Consider the following 7410-nt stretch of genomic DNA (forward strand, 5'->3'; position numbering starts at 1 on the left):
CCTGGGTTTCACAGCCGCAACTGACTTCAGCACTCTTTCTCTTTGAGCCCCTCGGGTAGAAGTCACCCGGACAGTTTGTTCTGGGCTTAAATGACCGTCTGATTCCCAAGTCAGTTGTCCTTGTTGCCTAGTTTTAGAACCAAGTTGAACTGTGGCGGCCGGGATGAGCAAGTGCAGCTGGTCCTCGTAGGAAAGGCTCCTTGACGAGGGAGTGATGACTCTGAGAACAGGGACCCGCAGCTGCCAGCCGCTCTGCCGGGCAGCTGAAGGGTCTAGTGGTGCTCCTCGCCAACCCCACCCCTTGACAGGAGCAGTGAAGAACTGTGTAATTGAGCTCCTACGAGGAGCAGGTGGCACTGGTGCCAGATGCGTCCACTACCTCACCCCGTGTCTGTGGTGAGAGCAGCGCCGTCCTTCCTCCAGCCTGTGCCCCCCAAGCCCGGGTTCTGCTGCCTCGGGGCCTCCCTGGCTTTCAGGGGGGCTGAGCTGCCAGAGTTCAGGATGGCGGGGAGGGAGAGGAGGAGGGGAGGGGAAGAAGGGTGAGGGAGATACTGAGAATGAGGCTGACTTGTAGTCAAGGAAATAGCAGTCCCGGGTCCCATAGACGTCATTTTCCAAGGACTGACCACTTGCACCTCCCGGGCTCAGGAGAACCCTCCTTTCCTGATGATCTGCTTTATACTTCACAGGAACCCAGGGACTAAAATAACCCTGAAGGACTGAGAGAGAATCCCTCCCTGATTTTGTTTTCTTTTTCATGTAGACAGTGTTCTGTCTGCATGTGTCCCTGCATGCCTGAAAAGGTCACCAGATCTCATTACAGATGGTTGTGAGCCACCATGTGGTTGCTGGGAATTGAACTCAGGACCCCTGGAAAATCAGCCAGTGCTCTTAACCTCTGAGCTACCTCTCCAGCCATCTCCCCCTTGTTTGGTTAGTTTTTTAACTTAGGGGTTAAACCCAAGGCCTCACGTGTAGGCAAGTGTTCACCACTGAAATATGTATCTGCGGCTCCCTTTGAAATCTTGGAGAGAGTTTCCTAAGCTGTCCTGGCAGGCCTTGTGCTTGTGATGCGCATGCCTTGGTCCCCGGAGCAGCTGGGACTACAGACAGGTGCCACTGTGCCGAGCAGTAATTTTAACTCTTGAAAAAATGGGCTCTGAAGAAATGGGTCAGTTGGTAAAGTGATCATTCTGCAAGCTTGTGGACCTGAGTTCGGATCCCCAGCCAGACACTGCAGTGCATGCCTGGAACCCCAGAGCTGGGGAGCAATGACAGGTGGATCCCGGGATTCCAGCCAGTCAGCAGGCCAGGTTCAGTGAGGAATCGTCTCAACACAAAGTGGGAGAGATTGCCGTTCTTCAGAGGACCTGGGTTGGATTCCCACGTTGGGTGGTTCACAACCACCTGTCACTCCAGCTCCAGAGGAGCCAACATTGTCTTCTGGCTCCATAGCCACCAGCACACATAATAAAAACATCTTAAAAAAACAAAGGACTGGAGAGTTGGCTTAACAGTTAAGAGCACTTTTTGCTCAGAGGACTCGGGTTCAAGTCCCAGAACTCACATGTTTCACAACCATCTGTGACTCCAGTTCCACAAGTGGTACACATACATACATACATGCAGGCAAAACACATAAAATGTGTAAATCTAATTTTAAAAAAAAGATGTGAACTGATGGAAGATAACTTTTGACATCATCCTTCGACCTCTGTGCACATGCACCTGCATACTCCACATACAGAGTATGTATGTACACATACATACATGCATACATACATGCATACATACATAGTGGTATAATGCTTATAATCCTCGCACTTGGAGTCTGGTCACCAAAGGTTCAAAGCCAGCCTGGTTTACATAGTGAGTTCTAGGCCAGCCAGGACTAAGTAGTTGAGGACTAAGACCCTTCCTCAAAAGAACTTTCAGGGGGGTAGTGCTTTAGTGATAAGGAGTGTAGCTCCGTGGAAGAATGCTGGCCTGTCACAAGCAAGACCCTGGGTTCAGACCCTAGCAGCAAACCTAAAGGATATATGATAAAAGGGGAAAAGTCCACTTCCACCTTATCCTAATCTGAGAAGAGATCATTGATGAGTTTCTTACATAGTCTCGAAAAACTAGTGTGTACGTATATATATGCATGTGTTGTGTGTGAGGTCAGGGGTCGACCTCAGGTGTTGATTCTCATACACTGACCAAAAGCCTTTTTTGTTTTTTAAATTTTTAATGCTTTTTTAAAAAGATGTGTGTATTGCAGAGGGCATCTTGCTTCACCCTCACCTGGAGCTGGAGTTACTGGAGTTGCCCAGGGTGAGTGGTAGAAACCCACTCCAGACCTCCGAAACATCAGCAAGCACTCTTAAGCTCTGAGCCATCTCTGTAATCCCCCACCACACCCCCCACCTTAATGTTTTGAAAGAGAACCTCTCACTGGCCTGGAGCTATTAGGCAAAGATAGCCTTCTAGTGAGGCCCAGGGATCCATCCGATTCTTACCTTCCCAGTACTGGTATTTCAAGTGTAAGCCACCATACCTGGATTTTTCACTTGAGTTCTGGGGATCAAACTCAAATCCTTGTACTTAATGACAGAGCTATCTCCCGAGACATTCTAGAACTTTGTTTCCGGGACAGTTTCTCTATGTAGTCCTGGCTGTCCTGGAACTCTCTTTGTAGACCAGGCTGGCCTTGAACTCATAGAGATCTGCCTGCCTCTGCATCCTGAGTGCTGGGATTAGAATCAAGTGGTCACTGTAGCAACGCTCAAGCATAGAAAACAACCTACACAAACCCTGAGAACCATCGCCAGGAACCGGTTAACCCCATCACAGCAGGTTCATGCGGTGGAATACTATGTGGCCGTAGGAAGAACAGGATGTTCAGGTGGGCTCACAAATACCAGTGTGGAGTGAGGTTCCCCGCCTTGCGTTTGTACCGTACCCTAGTTTTAGCAGAGAAGATCTGTACACGAGCATACTAGAAACCTCAGAATGCCTCCTTGGAAGGGGCCAACAGTTGATTGGGTAACCCACTTTCCTGAATCACATTTCTGAATTGTGCCGGCTTTTCTTCAAACAAAACAAATGCTTGCAGGGTTGGGGCCGCAGCTCAGTCAGTGAAAGGCTTGCCTGAGTTTAATCCCCAGAACCTGTGTCAAAGTGCCAGGTGTGATAGCATGGAGGAGGCAGACACACAGGCAGACCCCTGGGGCTCACTGGCCAACCAGCCAAGCCTACTTGTCAAGTTCCAGGTCAGTGAGAGGCCTTGTCTCAAGCCAAGGAACCTGAGGGACAACACCTGAGGCTAACTTCCACGTGTATGTGCACACCGTGCGCACAGTAACACACAGCCATAGCCCCAGTCTCCCTAGAAGCCGATAAACTGGTTGGTTCGGGCGCTGGGAGGCACCTGAGGCACACAGATGCAATGCAGAGCAAGGAAGGGATGAAGGTCGTGACATCGCTGTGCACAAGGTGACAGGAAGTACTGCCACGACCTCTGGGTCCCACCAGGGCTAGAACTAGATCTGCAGATGTTCTCCGGTGAGGACACAGTCTTGTAAATACTGAAGGGGAGTAGTGTAAACCATTTTGAGCTTGGATGTGACCTAGCATATCTGAGATGCGCGGCCACCAACCTGCCAGCTGACCTGTGAATTCTTGGGAAAGGCTGGTAGAGCAGTGATTTGCGGAAACTGGCCTGGCCTCCTGGTTTGCAGAGGGCAGCCTCTTGGTGAGGACTGTGTCAGTGTGGCAGCATGCTTCCTGGAAGGAACAGGTGTCTAAAGCAGGCCCTGTTGGGAGGCCACTGTTTCCAGTTAAGTTCAGGGAACAAATGATGTCGGTAGCCAGAAGAGTGAACTGTGAAATATCAAGGTTCTGATGAAGCCGCTTGGGCACACTGGATACCTGCCGTGCCCTAGGCACCCCACTAAGTTCTGAAGACAAAGAAAATGACTTCACCTTTTCCCCCAACCAGCAAAACCCTGCCTGGCAGCCAGTAGGGTCAGGTAGAGAGAACCTGGACTTGGTTTTTTACCTTTTCATAACTTGGTAGCTGCCCTTTGGACATCATAATAAAACATCTCCAAACCTGTCCTGGAGTTGTGATGTGGACAGAGTTGTGAGTACTTTAGGCACATTGAGCCAGGGTGCTGCCGAACAGCGCCCTGGGTGTCTCAGCTGGCTTGTGATGAGCTCATTGCCCACTTACCGATCCTCAGCTTCTGTCTCCCCCACTCTACTAAAAAGCCTGGGAAAGGGGCTTCCCTGTCTCTTCCCTTTCAAAAGGAGGAAATCAGAAACATCACTGTCCACTGTCTCCTAGAGGGCTCATCCTTCAGATGGGTGTAGGCTCTGCCCTCCGTTTGCCTCTGCCAGGACAGCACCCTGGCCCAGCTTCAGGGTTGTGTGGGCGGGACAGGTCGGATGCTGAGCTGAGCTCAGGGGACAGTCACTGCAGCCTGCAGGAATGACTCTCAGGTCAGAACTCCCCAAGGAATGTTATTTCCATACGGGTGATGAGGGAATTTTATGATAATGAGGAAAGCCCATCCGAAGATGTTTCTGGATGGGGAAACTCACCCACCATTGTCAGCACACCGGCTCTGCCCACCCGCCCCTTCGCTGCCGTCAAAACAGCAGGAACAAATGCCACCCACTCCCGACTCCTCAAGCAAACGTCAGGTCTCCTTCTATGTCTTTTCGGCTTAGGCTTTCTCTCTAACCAGGTTTTAAACAGACCTTGTGACTATTGCTTCCAGAACACAGAGTTTGGGAAATGAGGGTTTCTCAGAGACCAGGTACTCCCCCTGGGGAGCTGCAGTCAAGGGCTGTTTTCCTGGGGCACTCTATAGGTCACCAGCAGACTACCCATCAGAACGAACACATCACCCCCCACCCCGTTCCTATAGGCTGTTTACTGAAAGACACTCTGGGACCATGGCACGGGGGCAAACCACTGTCCGCCTGCCAAATCTTGACTCTGATCTGGCTCTACATAGTAGCCTGTGATCTATATCAGTTTCTCTAAATCATGGACCTTCTAGGACAGCTTACTGTACTCTAGCTAGATCCTCCATCTAAGAGAAGAAATGCTCGCTCTAAAAGCACCTGAAGGGTGGGCCAAGACCCAGTGGTCTCAAGGACTTCCAATGTCTGTGTGAACGAGGATCTTGCCATCAGGCCTTAGCCTGAGTTCATGTCCACTGTCTCAGCACCAGGTGCAAAGGATCTATATAACTAGACTTCCTTTGTTGAGACAGGGTCTCATATAGCCCAGATTGGCCTCAACTTCTCTATGTATGGGAGGGTGACCTTGAACTTATGATCCTCCTGCCTCCACAAGTGCTGGGATTATAGGCATGTGCCGCCATAGCTAGTATGTGCGGTACCGGGGATGGAATCCAGGGCTTCATGCGTGCAAGGTAGGTACTCTACCAACTTAGTTATCTCCCCTGCCCTTACAACATTCCTTATAAGTATCATCTTACAAGGACACCCCTCCCCCATCCCACCCCAGGTCCTGCTGGTTCATGGCACAGTTAGAGTTTGAACCCAGACCTTCCCACTGCATAACCTCAGAGCTGGAGCAATGCCTGGATGCGTTGGCCGGGAGCCAGGATCCCTCAGGTCGGGGGACCTCCTGAAAGGAGTGGGAAGACAGGAGAAGTCCTGGGGCCCTGTTCCTCGACAGCCACCTGTTCCCACCCCCTGCACACAGTGTCTGCTCCGCCCGCCTGCGCTCTGGGACTGGGAGGAGGGCTTTCTCCGTCTTTTGTGTCTTCAACAGTTTTCTCTTGCTCGGCTCCTCTCTGCTCTCTCTCTCCTTGTTCCTTTTTGTAGATAATACTCCCACGGGCCTCCCACGGCCGCTCCAGAGTTTCTTCTTGTTGACAAAGGTTTTGAGCTGTCTCTGAGTAGGGCTCCCCCTCAGCCTAGGTCCCCTCCCCAAACTTTCCCAGCAGAGCCCAGAATGAGTCCAGGGTTGGGGAGAGAAGTGGGGAGAGCTCAGTGAGGAAAACACTGCTGTGACCTGATGCTCTTCCATTTTCAACACCGCAGCCTCCTCCTCACTGGCTCCTAACCACAGGTCCCTGTCCCTTCGTGTGTGAGTAAGTGTGTCTTAGGGACGGTGGAAGGAGGGGGTAGGGAATTAATCACTAAGAGCCAAGGAAACATATAAACAAATAAATGCCAGACCTGCGCCTATCGGAGAGGCCAGTAGAGGTGGAAAGAAGAGCATACGCCCTGTCCCAGGGCATCCTTTAAACAGGCCAGGGAAAGACCCACTCACCCCTTACATGTACATAGATATGTTGAGGGCTTGAAGGAATGAAAGGCACACCGGAGTGCAGTTTCATTCTGGGATAAGAGTGGTCAGCAGGGCGCTGGTGGCTCACACCTTTAATCCCAGCACTCACTCGGGAGGCAGAGGCAGGGAGATCGAGGCCAGCCTGGTCTACAGAGTGAGTTCCAGGACAGCCAGGGCTGTTGCACAGAGAAACCCTGTCTCGAAAAACAAAACAAACAAAAAGAGTAGTCGTAACATCTGGTACGTATCTCCTGGAAATGGGACCAGGCTTACCAAAATAGTGAGCCAGGCACGGTGCTAATGTAGGCAGTGCGTCTTAGACAAGGTCTGTAACCCCACGGCTTCAGTGTGTTTATCTGCACACCGGCAGTGGCAGACAATCTGCTTCTAAGCATTAGGATTAATAGGGGAGTCCAAGTAACGGATTTAGCAGTGTTTGCCTCAGGAAATGGGACCCTCTATAATTCCCATCCCATCTACCTTGCCCATTCTAATCCAATGTCTCTGGCTTCACTGACCACCCCAAGCCAGCCCAGGTCAGTCCCGTCGGGTGGCTGGAAGCCTGAGAGTCTGAACAGCTTTTGACCTCACCGGCATGACTTGGATCTGACCACCCCAGATGACTAGTGCTGTGTGTGTACACACAGCCTCAGCTATTCTGGAGACAGGATCTGGACTTGGGGTTGGGGAGAGATCGTCAGGGATGGAACCCTGGCCTTGTCCTCCTTTTTCCTTCCTTCCTTCCTTCCTTCCTTCCTTCCTTCCTTCCTTCCTTCCTTCCTTCCTTCCTTCCTTTCTTCCTTCCTTCCTTCCTTCCTTCCTTCCTCTCCCTTCTCCCTTTGGGAAGTGACTGTGCTCAGGGTTCCTCTGAGACTCAACATCAGACAACAAACATTTGCATGAAGCAGTGTCACACTGTCCTGGGTCTTTTATACATGTCCCCTTATTTCTTCCTCAGAACCCCGGGGGTAGTTATTGTCATTCCCATTTCACAGATAAAAAGAGAACTGAACCACAGCAAGGCTAGTAAAGCTGCCTTTAGAAAATCAGGCAGACAGCGAGCCGCAGAGCTGTACTTAAGGCTGGCTAGCCTA

The sequence above is a fragment of the Peromyscus californicus genome, unplaced genomic scaffold (genome assembly GCF_007827085.1).
Source record: "Peromyscus californicus insignis strain IS unplaced genomic scaffold, ASM782708v3 Scaffold_20__1_contigs__length_68692818, whole genome shotgun sequence".
Classification (NCBI taxonomy): domain Eukaryota; kingdom Metazoa; phylum Chordata; class Mammalia; order Rodentia; family Cricetidae; genus Peromyscus; species Peromyscus californicus.